The following is a 21,939-nucleotide window of genomic DNA, read 5'->3' on the forward strand; positions in this document are numbered from 1 at the left end:
AGTTTTGAAAGAAGAGGTTGACGGAGTGTGGATCTGGCTTTACCAAGTAGATTGGTGTGTATGAGTTGAGAGATGGAGGACTGTTTCAAGAAGCAAGACTCAGTGCTGGGTGCTTGAGGTATGATATCGGAGACTTGATTATGGCTTTGCTGCTTTTTCTCCATTTACATAGGGACTTCTGTAATGGTATGGTCTCCGTTTACATAGGGACTTCTGTAATGGTATGTAAACTGTATACTTTAAAAAAATAGAGTTACAAGTCACGAGTGAGGATGGATCTGCTTTTTATGAAGTTAATTGCTGATCGAGCTGAGGGACTGAGTTGTGTATTAACAATAATGGGTTTTGGGTGATTCAGCTGCAATTTACTATGGTTTTGGTTCTTGCTATTGTATGCTTTACTGTGTTTTGTCCATTTAATGTTTTGCCGTCATCGCTGCATGGTACGTTACCGGCCGGAATTTTTCATTAGTTCCTTTTGATTTACCATGTGCACGCTGGTTGGATTAGCCAATCAGCATGCACGTTTATCGGCTTTGCCAAGTTTGCATTGTATAATGGGAAGCACACAATTGAGGCCAGGTGATTTATCTACCAGAAATGCAGCTATCCAGTTAGACTCTACAGTCTCAGTCCTGTTCATTATATCTCCATCTCTTATTGTGGTGGGTATAATCTGCAGGACCATAAAAGAAAAGGTATGAGTATTATACATAGCAATATGCTGTGCTAAAGAGTTATGCTTAGCACCTATTCTAATATCCCTGGCATGTTGTAATCATACCTCTCAACCTCTTAGAGCAAAAAATCTGAACAAAGCCTAAAATTAATGGGGGACAAATAGGAACAGATTTTAAATATTGCTCTTACAAACTTAGAAAGCTGACAGAATAATGGGCTTTGCATTAGCATGAATTTTCTGAAGGATGTGGAGTCTTAAACTCAAATATTTGTCATTATTTAATGGCTTCAGTCCACAGCTATTTGCCAGAAAGGTGCAGATTTTAGGAGGAACACACCAAAAATATGAGGCAAAAATCTACACATTCTGTGAAAATCTGTACAGTTGAGAGGTATAGTTGTAATACCAATCTTTTAACAGCCTAGAATGAGCAAGAATGTTCACACTGGGCTAAGTAAACTACATTGTTAGTAGTGCAGTCAGCATATAAACTGGGGGAGTATACCTTGTTCATTATGGGATGGACAAATCTGTCTCCCTTCTTAATGAATGAGCAAGCCTTGGAATGCCTGCAAGGAAACGTACCAACTCTCAAAGAGATGGTATTATGTACCATGAGAGTTCCTTTACATAATCTCCTCCTCAAGTTCAAATTATTCTTAAATACATTAAATACAAACAATGGTTCGTTCCCAATATACCTTTTTAGACTATCATCAGTTGATAGGATTTTCCAATTATCATTGATCACATCAGCGATGGAACCAATATCACTGCTATACTTCAGGGAGATATGTAAAGGACCTAAGTGGAAATTATTTGAACAATGGAACTGCCCAGGATCTCTGTATAAGAAAGGCTTCCATCTCGTGTTCCTTTGACTGACCACCCCCTTGAAGGAGTGGTCTACTTCATGTGACTTATAACCTAAAAACTCCAGTCTAGGTTGTAATAATCCTAGCTCATTGTTAAAATCATTGTCATTTGTACATAGTCTTGAGGCTCTTAGAGCCTGTCCCTTCACTATATTCTTGTGCTAATACTTATGCTAACTTAACTTTAGCATATTGGGAAGAGAAGCATATTTTTAGTGATGCCAATGTATGGAAACAGTCACTTTTATTCTATGCTAGATTTATAGATGACTTGTTTTTGATTTGGACAGGCACAAGAGAAGATCTGGATATGTTTCTGTCTTTCATGAATAACACAAATGACTTTTTAAAGTTTATTATGAATGTTTCAACCAACATGATTGACTTTTTGGACATTAAATTGACTATGGGTTATATAGGTGAAATTGGGACTTCCATTCATAGGAAGTCATGTTGGAGGAACCGTTATTTGTCTTGTAATAGTATACACCCTAAGCGTGTCTTTAAGAGTATAGCAAAGGGACAGGCTCTAAGTGCCTCAAGACTATGTACAAATGACAATGATTTTAACAGTGAGCTAGGATTATTACAGCCTAGAATGGAGTTTTTAAATTACAAGTCACATGAAGTAGACAGCTCCTTCAAGAACGTGGTTAGTCAAAGGAATACAAGAGGGAAGCCTTTCTTATACAGACAGCCTGGGCAGTTCCATCATTCAAGTAATTTCAGCTCAGGTCCTTTACGTATCTCCCTGAAGTATAGCAGTGATATTGGTTCCATCACTGATGGGATCAATGATAACTGGAAAATCCTATCGACTGATGATAGTCTAAAAAGGTATATTGGGAACAAACCATCATTTGTGTTTAAGAATAATTTGAACTTGAGGAGGAGATTATGTAAAGGAACTCCCATGGTATATAGCACCATCTCTTTGAGAGTTGGTACGTTTCCTTGCAGGTGTTGCAAGGCTTGCTCATTCATTAAGAAGGGCAACAGATTTGTCCATCCCATAATGAACAAGGTATACTCCCCCCACTTATATGCTGACTGCACTACTAACAATGTAGTTTACGTAGCCCAGTTTGAGCATTGTTGCTCATTCTGTGGGAAAGACAAAAACGTTGTTAAAAGATTGTATATTACAACGTCAGGGATATTTGAATAGGTGCTAAACATAACTCTTTAGCACAGCATGTTTTTATGTATAATACTCATACCTTTTCTTTCATGGTCCTGCAGATTATACCCACCACAATAAGAGCTGGAGATATAATGAACAGGACTGAGACTGTGGAGTCTAACTGGATAGCTGTGTTTCTGGTAGATAAATCACCTGGCCTCAATTGTGTGCTTCCCATTAAACCTATTCTGAATGGGCGGAGACCTAGTTCTTGATTAGTTTTTGATTGGTCTGACATTACTATTTAATTTGTACTTTTACAGTTTTATGTGAACCTGATGAAGGGTGTCAGATCAGGTTTTTTTATTTTACAGACAGGCTAAAGAATAGAATAAGCTAGAAATGGTGTTTCATTTGTGCATACATTTTAGAAAGCAAAAACAAAGAATCTTCCACTGAATGTTGACCTTGCTGAAATAACAGTTTGTCAAGGGAAGATTGCAAAGAGTTCTTGTTATGTACTTTTCTCAAGGAAAGAATCAAGAGATAAGTTAAGCTAAAAACAAAAATAACCAAAAAGCCACTCCAAAGCCAATAACTAGTCCCCGACAGTACAATGGATGATGTAAAACAAAAAGAATGTATAAATCCACGAATGCAAGCAGTTACCACACTTGGTTCTGATGAAGTCAGTTTGACGAAAGTGCTTGACGATTGTTTGTGTGGATTTTAATAAAGTGTGGTAACTGCTTGCATTCGTGGATTTATACATTCTTTTTGTTTTACATCGTCCATTGGACTGTCGGGGACTAGTTATTGGCTTTGGAGCGGCTTTTTGGTTATTTTTGGTATTGTTGTTACTTCCCCACCTTGGTTCTTTTTCTTTATTTAAGCTAAAAACAAGACGTAGCCTGAGGATCAGGGCTAGGGGGTGGATATAGTCAAGAGAGGAAAATTACTGAGAAAGAGAATATAATATGTTGTGTTAAGGATAGCAGGCAGTTAAGGTTAGTGAGTTCATTTGATCTGTTACTTCAGATAAGATGTCTAGAGCATGAGTACAGAAAACAGGTCATCTAGAGACTATGTCAGTTTACGTTGTTCAGGACAATCAGAATGATGTGCAGCAACTTGAATGGTTTATCAGTATTGTTTAATGGAGACAGTATTTTGGATATTGTGAACATCTAATAAAACCTTATTAAATGAACCAATTAAATGAATTGGAGAATTCATGTTGAACAGTGCACAAGACTTGGTTCATAAGGGAGAGACTGACACCTATTGAAGCATGAGCTTGGGTAATTAAGACTTTCATTTCTCAGTCTCATGGCATACAGTGTTTCCAGCTAACTACGATAAAGTACCATCATATCAAATCTTACAATGGCACCCGATGTGGACTGCTGTCTGGGGAGAGAGATATACTTCTCACAACCCAGCAAACAGCTGTAACCATCCAGTCTCCAGTACTGCATATTTTCTTAAGTTCACAGTGACTGTTTAAGTACATCAGCAGACAAGTCCCTTTCAGTGAAAGTATTATTAATTTCCAGGACTGGTTACACTACTTGTGTTCTACATAAATATACAAAATAGCAGTGTGTCGTTCAACTTCATGTGTTCTACAGACTATAAATAACACTGTTTTCATTAAAGTGCAGCACTCTGTGTTTTGTTCAAACTTCAACAAAACAGCTGCAGTAAGGAAGTTTTTGAAGTACAGTGTTATGGCAATAACTTTAAAGTTTTATTAGCAGTTTAAAGTGACAGCAACTGTTTCATAACAGACTTTTCAAGCAGCAAACCAGTGTTTTTTCCAAAATAGAGCTGTAAACTCTATACAGAATAAGCTGAAAATTACAGCATGACAGTTTCTCATTAAGACAGTATTAATTTGCACAGCACCAGTGTTTCCTTCAGGAAAGCCTCACACAAATTCAACAGACCAGTTTTCTTCAAAACATAAAAGGCATTCTCCACAGACTTTCATGTTTCTAAACTGACTTCATAAAGGTAAAAAAGAAACAAACAGGTTTATAAGCAACAGACAACTCACATTCCTTCCAAGCCATACAGTTATGTAAGACTTTATGTGCACCTTTTAGTTAACAGTTCAGTAAAGTTTAAGTTACTTAATTAAAGTTGTTTTTTGCATGTAAACATGTCAAATAATGCTGGTATAGTTAAAATGTCAGTAAATGTCTGGTTTAAGTTTAAGACTTCTCTTAAAGTTAAAGGTTATTAGTTAAATAATGTTATGGAAAAGGTTTACGTCACACAAGCAGGCTAATGCCAGTTTAAACATACATACTTCAGCACATGCAATTCAACATAATAACTTCAGTTGTAGTACAGTTTCAAATAAAAATGTTCAGAAGGTAATACATACCATGAAAGGATCAAAGTACATATGTAAATAAAGTAGATTTCTGACAAACTGCAGAAAAGACTTCAGTGCTAAGTAAGAAAATGCATTCCACAGCCATCTGTAAAGATCAGAGCATTAATCTAAGGTTATATCATTGTTTACAGATAAATCAAAATTAGCTGTCCATATAAAAGATATGTGTGGTCTTAAGGTCAACGATTATGTCAGCTAACAGTTCAAAGTATAAATGCTCTGTATATATTGCTTTAGATTTCAGTAAAGAAATATGTGCAAATGTACAGATTTTAAAGAACTGGTTATGACAGAAACATGCAGATTTATGGGTTAAAGATAAAATAAATTCCAGATCAGCTGACACAGCTAAAGCATTCAGGAAGGCATACTGGGTGTGGTCAGTCAAGGAAAAAGCGTAACCATATGCCTCTAAGGTATATCAGAATTAACAGTCAAATTAATTAGCAAAATAAAGAGTTTGCAGTTACAGGCAGCACATTTTTTTTGTATTATTGTTTTGTTTAAGAGCTTTGTATTAAAGTGTTGCAATGCATAAACAACACTGTAATATAGACAGAGCCAAAGTACAAAATGTAAAATTTAAAGTCAATGCTACATTGTAAAAGCAGTGGCGGCTGGTGACTTCAAATCAAAGGGGGGCTGCAGGAGACAGCTGAATAGGTGGAGTCAAGGGGAAGGGGTGTAGCCAACTAGAAGGGGGAGGAGCTATGCTCAAAACCACAAAAACTAACTTTAATTAAATACACTGCCCTGGGTGCCAAAACATCATTATGACAGTCCAATCAAGACAAAAATAAGTGTAGAAGAATAAAAATATTTCAATGCATTGGCTGCATGACAGCTTACTTAATATCTAGATGGAAACAAAAGGTTGTGAGGCATGAAAAAATAAATTACTTTTTAAATACATTACTAGAATGCTAGTCAAAATCAAGTATAAGAAAAACAAGAAGCACTCAACTCAAACCACTTCTCCTTGCACTGCATTTCTAATTATAATTTATATTCAGCTTTATTAAAGTACCAAGTAACATGCTGAAAGTAGAAATCTCTGTGATGCCCCCACTTGTAAAAATGTTTCTTATCCAAAAAGACCCGCTGCCTGACAACTATCTACTTGTTTCATGGGGAAAACATGATCAAAGTAAAAAATGAAAAGCAAACAAGAAACAAGCTCAAGATACATTGCTTAAAGGATTACTGTACAGGTTATGGACCACACATGATTGGCATTCTGTTTAGTTTATGGATAAAGTCTGTAGAGATGACTGGAAGTCTCCAACAAGTGTAATGAGCTTTTTAAAATAATGGAATCCTGTCCTTTAATACCCAAGGCTTATACATTATCTAGTCAAGTATTCTTTGCATGGCAACAACAGAAAGGCTTTCAATGTTGGCAATTCTTTAACAGTATGCTTATTAAAGCTTACTTGCATCTTACGATCTCAGACAAGCTTACCTTATGGTCATTAAAGCATTGCTACTTAAACACAGAGCAACAGGCACTGTCTGAGTAATAAGCATAAATCTGAGTAATAAGCATAAATCAACAGTACAAAAATATGACAGAAACCAGACCGTTCTGCAAAATCAAGGACAGATGAAAAGCCACTGTAGTACTTGTGTCTACCTTGGATGGGGGGACACACTGCACATTTACACTGCAAAACTACTCCTTGCCTTGCTTGGACACATCCAGAGTCACTACATGGAGGAGTGGGGTGCAGCAAGTATGTCACAATTTGAAATGTCTCTAGCTGACTGTGATGGCCCTGATACATTTGTCATACCTCTCAACCTCAGAGCAAGAAATCTGGACAAAGCCATACACAGAAGTGGGACAAAGGCCCAAAGTTAAGGACAATTTTTAAATATTGCTCTAATAAACTTAGAAAGATAATAGAATAGGTCTTGCATTAGTATGAATTTTCTGAAGGGTATAAAATCTGAAATTCAAATGTCTGTCATTATTTTCTAACTTCAGTCTTTAATGATTTGTCACTAATTTGCCAAAAACCACAATTTTATGAACAATGGACCAAAAATGTGATGCAAAAATATAAAATAGCCACACAATACAGCTGGGAACCTGTCAAAGAAGGGACACTTTAATATTAGTACTGCTAACTTGAGCAGCTGACAAAATAAAATAATCTACATGCATTTCAAGTAATCTATAACTTTGATTATTACAATTATTTCTTAATTGTAAACCCTCCATGTTTTCTTCCAAAATTGCTATTTTGCGGAGGGATTATTAGGGGGAAGAGCAACATTTTGAGCCAAAATTGGGGCCAGTTGAGAGGTTGGCTATGCCTAATTCTATAAAGCAATTTATTTGCATGTACCTCTCAACCTGTTAAGGCAGTAAATCTGAACAAGGCCAAATATATTGGGGGAACATATAAACAGTACTAAAAATTGCTCTTGTATAAACTGAGACAGTTGATAGAATAACAGTTCTTACTTTAGCATGCATTTTTCTGAAGGTTATGAAGTCTGAAACTCAGCGTATCATTATTTAGTGACTTAATTCCTAAATGATTTGCCAGAAAACTACAAATTTTATGAAGAACAAACCAAAAATAAGAAGCAAAAATCTATTCATTCTTTGAAAATCTGGACAGTTGGGAGGTATAGTTCAGCTGGGCCTGTCTGAGTTTGCTGCCCTTCCCCCCTGACAAAATCATGGTTGAATGGAGCCTCTGCAGACATTCCAATGAACCATTACTTGGCTATTTCACTCCATTTACCATAAACACTAATGTGCATACTGCTTTACTTCTATGATGAGTTGGACTTCATTTGAAAGTTTTATTTTGTATTTTACAGCACAAACACTAAGTCATCTGCTAAACAAAGCAATGCTGTCTCACAATGAAAACTTAGCATTAAAACTTCTCTGCCCTTGAAACTCACATTAATTGAAACAGCATTGAAACCCACATTCAAAGAAAATACATTTTGCCAGTAGCAGATAAAGATTAATTTGGGGCTGTTTTCAAATCATAGGCCCCTTGCATATGAAACATACATGTGCTCTTTGATACACCTTCCTCATTGTACTAAATTTATATTCCTTGTACAATACAGTACAGTTGTTAGAGGGCGTTTTAAATTTGTTTTGAACATTTTTCCAGTAAGCAATGAAACAAAACGAATGCACCCATAATGGCAAAACTGCCCAGTTCAGAACATTTATCATAAAAGTCTACAGACTTCCACAGTCCACCATTATTAGTAAATATATGCACAATTCTACATTCCACCATTATCAGTAAATATGCATAATTCTACAGTCCACCATTATCAGTAAATATGCACAATTCTACAGTCCATTATCAGTAAATATGCACAATTCTACAGTGCATTATCAGTAAATATGCACAGCATTATCAGTAAATATGCACAATCTCTGAAGAAGTAAAAGTCATCTAAATAATTCCACATTAAAGAAATCTGTAACTAATGAAGAGGTTGCTGCTAGCAAACACCTTTATATTTCATGGTTTCATCGAAAAATAAAGTGTCTGTTGCCCGTCAGGAATAAATGGCCTATATTACAATAAAAAAATGATAAGCTAGTAATATTGCAAGAGGAAATGGATGGCAAACTGATAACAGACTCATAGTTAGTATCTTCACCAAGGAGAACATTCTCAGTACAGCAGCATCCACCCCTTGTATGAGTAGAACCCACAGCCTTCTGCATCAAAAGCAAGTACACAACCTGTTGTGCTATTAACAAGGCAAGACAGCTTCACTTAAGCAACACTAAACTTCTGTTCCCCTGCAGCTCTCAGCTTCTTGTAAAATCTACTCAATACTCAACTGCATCTCAACTTCGCAGCACAAGAAAACTGGAAAAAGCCAAAATGTATTGGGGGGGGGGGGTCAAAAGCCCAAAAACCAGGGACGCATTAAACATTGCTTGTATAATCTTGGAAAGTTGCTAGAATAAAATGCTGTGTTACCACCATACATTTTACTGCCAAGGTCCCTGTGCAAAACAGTCAGAGTAACATACCACTACGCCATATCAGCTGCTTTGTAAAAGAGAGGAAGACTGAAATTTAAATGGCTATCATTTAGTGAATTCAGTTCTCACCATAGCTGTCAACCTCTTAGTACAAAACACCTGGACAAACCCAGTAATGAGGGAATACAGCCCTCAAACATATTCAGTGAATTCAGTTCTTGCCATAGCTGTCAACCTTAGCACAAAAAACCTGGACGAAGCCAATAATGGGAGAATACAGCCCCAAAAATAGGGACAAATTTAAAATATTCATCTTATAAACTTAGAAAATTGCTAGAATAAAAGGTTGTTTTACGGTTGTGTTACTATGTATTTTCTGAAGAACATGAAGTCTGAAATTCAAATGCCTGTCAGTTTTACTGCTGGCAGAACAAAAACAATTTTCAGCAGAGACCCAGGGAGAAATACTGCAGACATGTCTTTGTAAAATGACAGGGCACCAGAGCAAATCCACACAAACACAAGGAGGAGATGCAGACTCCACACAGAAGGCACCCCAGCCAAGAATCAAACCAGAAAACCTATAGCTGTGAGGCAACAATACTACCACTGCACCATCAAATATGCAAGGGATTAAACATTCAGAAACCTGAAGTCTGAAATTCAAATGCCTGTCAATTTTATTTAACATTTGTTAATCAGGACAGTCTGACTTGGAACAAATAAAAATTTCAGCAGAGGCCCAGGAAGAAATAATGCCGACATAGGAGGACACAAAAGCAAACCCACACAAACACAGGGAGAAGATACAGACCCCACAAAGAAGGCACCCCCGCCAAGAATCAAACCTGAGAACCTGCAGCTGTGAGGCAACAATGCTACCACTGAACCATGAAATATCAAGCATTGCAATATTTACAAACCACAGATATTATGAGGAACACATCAGATCAAATATGAGGCAAAAATCTGCAATTTTTTTTTTTACAAATGGTTTTTACAAATGGTGGTGGGTAGGGAATTCAGGTCTTTAACACCTGCATACAAGGTACAGGGTTCAAGCCTGAGGTATTCCCTACCACACCACCATGAGTCTAACCACCAGTATATTGCACCTGGGGCACTTTCACACAGACACACACACACACACACACACACACACACACACACACACACACACACACACACACACACACACACACACACCGCAAAATCCTGATCCCTTTCCATAAATCACACACTTACCTGTAGTACACCACCGCAAATCCTTTCCCTGTCCATACATCCAAAACCTGCACAAATCCGACCCTGCCCGTTGCGAGATCTTCCCCCAATGACACACACACCGCGAAATCCCGATCCCTGTCCATAAATCACACACTTACCTGTAGTACACCACTGCAAATCCGATCCCTGTCCATACATCCAAAACCCGCGCAAATCTCACCCTGCCTGTCGTGAGATCTTCCCCCGATGACACACACACCGCGAAATCCCGATCCCTGTCCATAAATCATACACCTGTAGTACACCACCACAAATCCGATCCCTGTCCATAAATCCAAAACCCGTGCAAATCCGACCCTGCCTGCCGCGAGATCTTCCCCCGACGAGACTGCAGCAAACTCCAATCCTGCCCATCGCAAGATCCTAAACTCCTGACTGCTGATGTTGCAGTCCGACCCCAGCGAGTTCCCAGGACAGTCTATGCAGTTTAAAACTGCATAGACTTCTGGGAGCTCTGTTCTTCAGGTTTCTCAGTCAGAACTGCTGCTGAGACAATCTGCGCATGCTCCAGACTGTCGCAGCAGTCCGGACTAGTGCGCATGCACTAAGTCTGCGATTTTTAAAAATTTTCTTTCTATTTATTTCTTTTTATTTCTTAATTTTAAAGTTGAGGGGGCTGCAGTCCAGCAGTCCAATAGCACGGGCCACCCCAAGTGACAGCACAGTTAAAAATTCAGATTCTATGTATAAAAGAGTACATTATGTAATCAGTTTGAGATTGTATATGTTTCATATGGAAATGGCAGTTTGCCAAGCATATCAGCTCAGGTTACAGCTAGTCTAGCAAGTTAAATTAAAGACAGTGCTATCCATTTAATGCATTACAGTTTACTATTTATTCAAAAATGTAGACAGTAATAGCACATTTGTGCAGCATTCAGTACTAATAAAAGTTAAAGGACGTCAGCTAAAGAAACGGTTATGGTGAGACAGTGGGTGGAGTTTCAACCCCTGAACAGTATGTTAAAATTTAAGGGTCACAAAACAAATGTAAAAAGAGTTCAACAGTTGAAACTGTTTGTATACAGGTGCAAAATGCACAGTGTTACATTATTTTCATTTACAACTATCAAGTTAAATGCAACTGCTACAGTAAAAGACCTTAGAAAAGCTGTCCATTCTAGTGATGAGAGGGAAACAGATTTTAATACTGATTTTGTTGCAGTAAATCCCAGCAGTTAATACTGGACATGGAAACACAAGTGTGTAAAACCTGGGTCTTGGTTCCAAGTGCTTCCAATAAAGCTAAACAGGTTACTAATTTAAGTATTATTAGCTTTTCAAATACAAGGCAGCCCACTATGGTTAATGACAGGGCAAATGACGTCAGTAATGTACAAAGTTCAAGCCCAAAGGATAATCAAAAGTATGCTGCAGCTCAGGTTAATGTTGCCAGTGGCATACCAGATTTTCAAAATAAAAAGGACGGCAGACCATACATTTCATTACCTATGACAGTTTCACGCTATCAAGGTTTAAAAGGTCAAAGGTAATGGCAAGCCTTTGGAGTTTGGATTTTTAAGAAAATAACAGCCGTGGTGGTGGTGCTGTGGTAGCGTTGTCACCTCACAGTAAGATGTTGTCCTGTTCAATTCTCAGCTAAAGCGTCTTCTGTGTGGAGACATGCATGAATGGGTGTACCTTCGTTGAAGGTTGTACGTCAGGGCTGGCAACTCGGTATGTAAAAATCTACTGCCAATCATTAGCGGACCAGAGTTCCGCTGTGGCGACTCCTAACTGGGAAAAGCCGAAAGATACAACAACAACAGCAGAATTCTTGTTATGTCAAAATTAAGTGTTGTGTTTGTCTACAGACTTGCAAGAGCTTATTTTATTGCATGCAGAAAAATGTAAAAGTCAGCAGAGCAAATAATGACGCCAGTTTATAAATGTTAAAACTGCATTTCATGCAGAAAATGTAAATAAAATTAGGGCAATAAGCAATGCTATCAGATTATAATTGTTAAAGATGCAAATGTTATTTTAAGGATCTGATACGAAATACAGTCAAACAAGAAATGAAAAGAAGTGGTTTAAAAGGCCTAACTATAAAAAAGGACACCCGCATTAAAGCAAGCCTTACTTCACTTATCAGTGACTGGAACAATGCAAAGCAAAATTTGGCAAAGAACTGTGGGACAGAAATTGAGTGTATATGTGTTTCAGTTATTTTTCTATGCTTTTTAAAAATGTTTTTATGTTTCAGACAATTGTATTATGTTTTTAGACAATGTTCTCATGTTTTAGCAGTAGTTTTCAGTCTGTGTTCAAATGGATTTCAGTTTGTGTTCAGGTAACAATGTCAAAATGTTCTCATGTTTCAAACAATGCTGTTAGGATATAATGTACCAATTTCAGTTATGTTTTTTTTTTTATCTGTGTTTAGTTAACACTTGGAAAAGATATTATTTTGGTTTAGTTTGTTTCCAGAATATACATAGCTATTTTTAAATGTTCTGTAGATGCTAATGTAAATATCAGTCAAGTTTCAGAATATGACATTCATATTCAGTTATGTGTTCAGTATAGTACAATTCAGTCAAATCTTATTCAGTCAGTAGTTAACGGTAAAGTGACAGACTTATTTGTAATTACATTATTCATTCATTAGTTAAGGGTAAGATGACAGACTTATTTGTACATTATTCAGTCATCAGTTAAGGGTAAAGTAACAGAATTATTTTTCGTTACAGGCTTATTATTTAAATAATAGGTAGTAATAGTAATAGTCAAGGCATTGTACATTTTAGTCAAATCTCAAAATACTTCACATTATTAAGTCATTAGTTAAGGGTAAAGTGATAGACTTATTTGTAATTACATTATTCAGTCATTAGTTAAGGATAACGTAACAGAATTATTTTTACAGGCTTGTTATAGTTATTCAATGCACTCAAGGCATAACAGGGCAGGCTTAATATGTTAGTTTACAAATTGCAGTGCACTTTACATTAGTCAGGAATTAAGAACACTAGCAAACAATGCAAAAGCATAGACTTAAAATACAGAAAGTATAGGTTTTAGTAAACTATTATAGCTCATAAATATTCATAAAAGTTAAAAAAGATAAGTAGCGTTATAAAATAAATTTAAATAAAATGTATAGTCACAAGTTAATACAGAATATGGTAATCATGCTTCAAGACCATTTATAAAGTTATCTTTTTAGTGCAGATTTCAATTAGTCTTCAGAAAATAGCCATCATGCTTGATAGGCTATACAATATGTAGCAGAAGAAGCTGTCAAGGAGGGGATTTCCTCATCCAATGCAGTAAAAGAAAATTAAGGTAAAAGGTATAACAAAGGTGAGCCAAGTAGATGCAACAGTTGAGGCAAATCTGGCAAAAATCCAAGACATGCAGAAAAATGCTAGTAAAAGGATACAATGCAAAGTTACCAGTCCAGTCCCTGGAGAAAGGTTGTATGTGTATAATATAGAACAAAGGGCACTTTTGCCATACATGCCAAAGTTATTGGCTAAGCAAATAATAAAATACAACCATCAGCTACTAAGTTATGTAGGTTTTCAAAAATTTTGGCCTATCATAAAGTTGTTGTGTCTTTCGGCTTTTCCCGGTTAGGGGTCGCCACAGCGAAACTCTGGTCCGCTAATGATTGGCAGTTGATTTTTACGTACTGGCTTGCCAGGCCTGATGCACAACCTTCAATGAAAGTACGCCCATTCACGCATGTCTCCATGCAGAAGACGCTCTAGCTGAGAATCAAACCGGACAGTGTCTTACTGTGAGGCAACAATGCTACCACAGCACCACCACCGCGGGTTTTTGGCCTATCATAAAGTATAAGTTTTAAATAAAAAAATGTAAGTAAAAATAAAAAAAATTAAGAAGAGTGTATAATATTTCTGCAGACTAACCCTATGTTAAGAAACCTCAGTTGCAGAGAAGGGCCAGTTTCAGAAAAAAGCATGGTACAATATACAAATAAATTTTTCAAGACATATTACTACAGAAAAAGGGGGGGGGGTTAATGTGCAAGTTTAAATATATCACTCACTTGAATACTCTAAAGACTATAAATCTAAGTAATATGAGATCAAATCATAAAGTTAAAAGATTTCAATCCAAACAGGCCATAAAGACTTCAATCCAAATAGGGCATAAATAATCAAGTGACACCTAGTGGTCAAAAGTAAAATTGCAGGTTTACCAAATGTTTTTAATTTTATTTTCAGATTATAAATCAAGTAGCATAAAAGCTAAATACAGTAGCTAGCAGTATATAAATATAAGGTAATCACAGACGTAGGTCCCAGTAGATGTTCATCAAGGGACCTCAGGGGCAACTGTTAGATCATTTTTTTTTTTATTTTTTATTTTACAGACAGGCTAAAGAATAGAACAAGCTAGAAATGGTGTTTCATTTGTGCATACATTTTAGAAAGCAGAAACAAAGAATCTTTCACTGATCTTGCTGGCTAGGAAATGGTGTTTCATTTATGCATACATTTTAGAAAGCAAAAACAAAGAATCTTCCACTGAATGTTGACCTTGCTGAAATAACAGTTTGTCAAGGGAAGATTGCAAAGAGTTCTTGTTATGTACTTTTCTCAAGGAAAGAATCAAGAGATAAGTTAAGCTAAAAACAAAAATAACCAAAAAGCCACTCCAAAGCCAATAACTAGTCCCCGACAGTACAATGGACGATGTAAAACAAAAAGAATGTATAAATCCACGAATGCAAGCAGTTACCACACTTGGTTCTGATGAAGTCAGTTTGACGAAAGCGCTTGACGATTGTTTGTGTGGATTTTAATAAAGTGTGGTAACTGCTTGCATTCGTGGATTTATACATTCTTTTTGTTTTACATCGTCCATTGGACTGTCGGGGACTAGTTATTGGCTTTGGAGTGGCTTTTTGGTTATTTTTGGTATTGTTGCTACTTCCCCACCTTGGTTCTTTTTCTTTATTTAAGCTAAAAACAAGATGTAGCCTGAGGATCAGGGCTAGGGGGTGGATATAGTCAAGAGAGGAAAATTACTGAGAAAGAGAATATAATATGTTGTGTTAAGGATACCAGGCAGTTAAGGTTAGTGAGTTCATTTGATCTGTTACTTCAGATAAGATGTCTAGAGCATGAGTACAGAAAACAGGTCATCTAGAGACTATGTCAGTTTACGTTGTTCAGGACAATCAGAATGATGTACAGCAACTTGAATTCTTTATCAGAACTGTTAACAGAGACAGTTATTTGGATATTGAGAACATCTAATAAAACCTTATTAAATGAACTACAGTGTTTGGAGAATTCATGCTGAACAGTGCACAAGACTTGGTTCATAAGGGAGAGACTGATACCTATTGAAGCATGAGCTTGGGTAATTAAGACTTTCATTTCTCAGTCTCATGGCATACAGTGTTTCTAGCTAACTATGGTAAAGTACCATCATATCAAATCTTACAAATGGAAAACCCAAAAGCGTTTGTTCTGCTTCTGTTTTATCTGATTAAACAGTTTTATATCATCTTTAGAGTGGTGGTCTATGTGTTTTTTTCATTTATCTTATTTATACTATATTACTGCAGCCCTTTAATCCTTTTTGGCCTCCTCTTTATCACATGTTTTCATATACTGAATGAAACTAGAGAACCCAGAGAAAACCCAAAACGACAAAAGGAGAACATGAAAACTTAACGCAGACAATGATTTTTAACAAACAGTGGATGAAGGTTGCAGTACATCATCTCTGTCATGGTTTACCATTTGTCAGCAGCAAAACATAGGTTCATAGGTAGGTACTAGACTATCAGCCCGAGGGCCTATGTAAGCCTAGCCAACAAGGTTCCCTGGCTTACACCACCCAGGAAAGTTATTTTTCTGTGCCACTGTCGAGTAGAGACACAGAAGTGATCCCCGGGGTGTATTTCCTATTTCCCATCCACTCATCAAGATTTTTCTTGAAGAGTGCTAATGAACGTTGCTTGACATAGATGGGTAGCCTGTTCCAGAGTATGGGAAGTCTCTGGGACAGGACTCTATCCCTCCAGCATGTCCTGTTTATTGTGGTGACAAGGTTTAGGTCCCTAGACCGTGTAGCTCAAAGAGATTGGGATTTCTTTAGGTGTAGCATGTCCAACAGCTCTGGGTTTGACATAGCTTTATATGTTACCTCGGAGTAGGCGATATGTTATGGAGTAAAGCTGGAGTTTTTTGAGATGGTCAGTGTAGGGCATCTGTTTGAGGCCAGTAATCCTCTCTGTGGGGTACTTCTGTGGACTTTTCATGCCATTGATTGGAACAGCACACTCTCCAACAATTATTATTCTCCTGTTGGTGTTGCCCGCCCAAGACTATGCCTTTGCTGCCTCTAATGTTTCCAGTTTATATTAACAGAATGACTCAACATACTGAGGACATTCAGTTTTTGCAATCTGATGATGACTCTGGTCTTCTACTTTGCACATACTGGCAAAACCAATGAGGAAATATTTGGCAAACTGCAGATACATTTCAGTTCAATAAGCCAGTGGAAATCAGGCAACAGATTCATTCTTAAAAAAAGAAATGACTTTCTTTGGCAAGTCAGATTTGCTGATACTGGCTTCCATCCTAAAAGTAGAGTTCTAATCGATGGGAACTTTGGTCCTGTACAAGTAGTTGAATCCTGGAGTACCCGCAGTAGTGTTGTCGCCTCACAGTAAGACGTTGTCGCATTCAGTTCTCAGCTAGAGTGTCTTCTGTGTGGAGGCATGCGTGAATGGTCGTGCCTTCGTTGAAGGTTGTGCATCAGGGCTGGTAACTCGGCACGTAAAAATCCCCTACCAAACATTAGCAGACCGGAGTTCCGCTGTAGCGATCCCTAACCGGGATAAGCCAAAAGAAACAACAACAACAAGTAGTTGAATCCTGGAAATGCTTATGTATCAATTTAGCCAAAAATGTTTCGGTGAGCACATAAAATCTGTTGAAAAAGAAGTCAAACTGCAAATTAGGTAGCTTATACCAAATAAAAGGTTCTCATAGCTGATTCTAGAATTACTCTTACAATTACACTTGCTTCCTAAATTGCTCTGCTGCTGTGTGGCTATGGGTAATCTGGGTAATCTAATTGCAGACAAACTGATTGTCATAATAGAGAAGCAAGATTTCCTACCAAAACATAATCAAATCATCATTATACAACTCTCTTTAAAGTAAGGTAGTTGTCTTAGCAGGATCTGCTTTATTTTTAGCATATCTTTCCCCTTACGTTTTTCATATACTAATCAACGCTCCTAAAGCTACCAAACAATTGCTGGGAGCTCAGATCTTCTGCTAAATCTAACTGAAACACCAGTGATCAATAGCAAAATAGGTAACAGCAGCAAATGTACTCCTTGCAAACTTATGGAACAAACTTCCATTATCCTTTAGTTGAAAGTACTGTTAAAATGAAAAGTAAAATCAAGCACTGTTGGCTTCATCAGCTGGACTCTGTACATTGCAAGAAATCATGATAGTCTGCTAAAAAAAGTCTGTCATCACAGTACTTAATAATTTCCCATTGTATTAGCGTACATTATGGCTATTTGTATTGATGCTCTCTCATGTCTTCACATTTGCCTTTGTATATACCTCTTTATATATACATATAATTTGTCTTTTGTTCATTCAGCTGTTTGATGGCTTTTATCCCCAGGTCCACTCTGTAAATGTGCACTACTAATAAGAGCTAACCCAGACAGCAAGATGTAAGTAAATTAGTGTGAGATTACTTGGATTCAGCTGTAATTTACCAGCTTTTTCATTTTGTATTATCTGATGTTTTAATAGATTTCTTGACTATTCATCAGTGCCAGATTTGCTTACACTTGATTTGGCAATGCCAACAGGACTGAAAAATGCTATCTCTCAAAATAGCATTTTGTCCAAGGTTTTTGAAGTCAGGATTTTCACTTTCCCTGGTATTCAGGAAAATTTAGAGTTAGGACAAAAATTCCATGGGTACATGGGGTAGAGTCACCTCCATGTGGTTGTATGTGGAGGGGATTTTTTTTTTCAGAGGAAATCATGTTTTTATATTTGTAAACTGTATTAGTTAGGTTTTGGTTGGCAGTAGCATTTGTATGTTCATTATTCATATATTCATTTGAGCAACAATATATGTTGTTTATAATAGCACTGATTACCCTAAACAAAGTGATAATCACACTTTTGTTTTAAGGTGAATATTTTGGAAATTTTGCAATTTGTTAATTTCTGATAGCCATGCTAAACTTAATTTGTTCATGTATACAAATGGCTGTTTCTCAATAATACTTTCAAATTGCCTTATAAAACCTTCAAGACAGGACCATTGCATGCTCAGCCTTACTGTTATAATTAACTGCATGAGGTAACAACACAAATGCTACAAATGAAAGCATCTGGAATGTGTGGATGTCAATCAACACTAAAGCTATAATATTGCAAGATCATTTAAGATGATGGACAATTTCACTCATCTCAGTTCTGATGTTATACCAACATGTATAAGATACAGTTCTAACATTTAAAACATTTGTTACCCAGCACATATCATTTGTGTATGTCTGCTGTTATCCAGATGGCATTAAACTAAGCAGTCTTATAGCAATGTAAGCCACCTGGTGGTCTGTACCAGTGGCGGCTGGTGACTTCAAATCAAAGGGGGGCTGCAGGAGACAGCTGAATGGATGGGGTCAAGGGGAAGGGTGTGGTCAACTTGAAGGGGAGGAGCTAGCTAAAAACCACAAAAACTAACTTTAATTAAATACACTGCCCTGGGTGCCAAAACATCATTATGACAGTCCAATCAAGACAAAAATAAGTGTAGAAGAATAAAAATATTTCAATGCATTGGCTGCATGACAGCTTACTTAATATCTAGATGGAAACAAAAGGTTGTGAGGCATGAAAAAATAAATTACTTTTTAAATACATTACTAGAATGCTAGTCAAAATCAAGTATAAGAAAAACAAGAAGCACTCAACTCAAACCACTTCTCCTTGTACTGCATTTCTAATTATAATTTATATTCAGCTTTATTAAAGTACCAAGTAACATGCTGAAAGTAGAAATCTCTGTGATGCCCCCATTTGTAAAAATGTTTCTTATCCAAAAAGACCTGCTGCCTGACAACTATCTACTTGTTTCATGGGGAAAACATGATCAAAGTAAAAAATGAAAAGCAAACAAGAAACAAGCTCAAGATACATTGCTTAAAGGATTACTGTACAGGTTATGGACCACACATGATTGGCATTCTGTTTAGTTTATGGGTAAAGTCTGTAGAGATGACTGGAAGTCTCCAACAAGTGTAATGAGCTTTTTAAAATAATGGAATCCTGTCCTTTAATACCCAAGGCTTATACATTATCTAGTCAAGTATTCTCTGCATGGCAACAACAGAAAGGCTTTCAATCTTGGCAATTCTTTAACAGTATGCTTATTAAAGCTTACTTGCATCTTACGATCTCAGACAAGCTTACCTTATGGTCATTAAAGCATTGCTACTTAAACACAGAGCAACAGGCACTTTCTGAGTAATAAGCATAAATCTGAGTAATAAGCATAAATCCAAAGAAACAAACAAACGTAGGCAGAAAACAATTTAATATATCACAGCAAAGCTTTCGGGTGAAACCCTTCTTCAATACTAACAATCATTGAAACAAAAGCAGCTTGCTTTAAATAGGAGCAAAAAACAGTCACATAATAGCAGCCAAAATCACATGACCGACAAACACAATATAATATAACATATATACAAAATGCAAAAATATTTAAAATAGCTTAACACGCTGAATTTTACTTAAAACAGGCTTTAGGCTAACAGTAGAATTTAATCCAGGTGAAGAATCCGCTGCTAGTCTTAAAATCCATTCATATTCCTTAATATCTAAAACATTATTAATATCACCACCCCTACTATGAGGTTTAACTAAATCTAGGCATCTAAATTTAAAGCAATGCGTATTCCCATGTGTTTTAATATGCTTGAAAAGAGCATTATTCTCAACCTCCCTTCTAACCTCTGACTTATGCTCAATTATTCTGTCTTTAAGTTTACGTGTGGTCTTGCCCACATAGAATGCTGAACAGGCATTACAAGTAGCCAAATACACCACATTTACACTGTTACAGAATGCTACTGATTTAAAGTAAAACTCTTTTAAAGTAACAGGATGAATAAATGCATAATTAGGGGTAGCAGCAATGTCTATACAACAAGAACAGCTCATACATTTAAAAGTACCAATACGATCAGAGAAAGCATTCAGCTTTAAGCCAAAATTAAAATCTTTATAACATAATAAGCTTTTAATACTTCTCATATTCCTATATGAGTAGTAAGGCTTTTCACCTAAAATTTGCCTAACCTCTGGACAGGCCATCAACACAGGCCAGTATTTGGCTATGATATATTTAACCGAACCTGTTCTACTACTAAAGTTCATAACATATCTAGTTCTAACTATATTTCCAATGTTAGATCCTGATGTAATGATCACATGATCATTCATACACGCGTCTGTCCTAAGGTAAGGTTTATATGTAGTATCCCTATTAAGTATTACCATTCTCTTCAATTCTTCCAATATATCCAAGTCATAGCCATTCTTAACAAACTCATTGAACATTTCATCTAACTGTATATAAAATACAGAGTCGATTGTATTTAACCTACTGACTCGTGAAAATTGAGCTTTAACAATTCCTTTAAAAACATGGGGTGCATGCATACTATTATAATGTAAGTATCTACTAGTATGCACATCCTTCTTGTGAATAGTAGTTTGTAAAGTACCCTCTTCTTTATATATCTTAACATCAAGGAAAATTGCTTCATGTTCAGATATAATCTCCTTTAAAACCAAGAAGCTCGTACTACTGTTTAAATATACTATAAAATCTTGCAGATCAGAGCGTGATCCCTTCCAAACCATAAAGCAATTGTCCACAAACCTCTGGTACAAGCAAATATTACTGTTCAAAAATTTTACACCATCATGTATAAACTCTAATTCCCATTGATACAAGACTAGGTTAGCATATGTATTAGCAACCGGTGTTCCCATCGCAACACCGGTTAGCTGTAGAAACAAAAGTTGATCAAACATAAATACATTGTTGCTCAAAACTAAGTCTAATAATGCACATATATTTTGAACATCACCTGTAGATATATCTATTTTCTTACTCAGAAACTGTCTGATAGCCTCAATGCCATACTCATTTGGTATGACAGTAAAAAGAGAAATTATATCTAAGGTTACAAATAAATAACCTGAATCGAGTTTGTTACGTAGACTGTTATACCAAATTGAAAGTTTGCTTAAAAAATCACCTGTGTCCTTTAAGATATTAGGACACTCCAATAATAAGGGGTACAAATGCTTTTGTAGATAAACAGATATCGGTTCAGTTATCCACCCACCCCCAGAGACAATGGGCCTCATTGGTGGGTTATCTAAACATTTATGAATTTTTGGTAACCCATATAATAAGGGAATAGTGGGACAGGGTACTGTAAAAAAGTGAAACAAATCTAAATCTATCTCACCATTAGTTTGTAGCTCATATATATACATATTGACATTACTAATGCATTTCTTAGCATCA

General features: G+C 36.5%; 1 pseudogene; it reads left to right on the forward strand.

Annotated features, from left to right (window-relative positions):
* Nucleotides 1-2,155: 2,155 nt before the first annotated feature.
* The window catches only part of LOC122808437, a 90,638-nt pseudogene continuing 70,854 nt past the window's right edge, over nucleotides 2,156-21,939 (forward strand).

This window comes from Protopterus annectens, chromosome 8.part0 (genome assembly GCF_019279795.1).
Source record: "Protopterus annectens isolate FY-2018-M chromosome 8.part0, PAN1.0, whole genome shotgun sequence".
NCBI classification, from domain to species: domain Eukaryota; kingdom Metazoa; phylum Chordata; order Ceratodontiformes; family Protopteridae; genus Protopterus; species Protopterus annectens.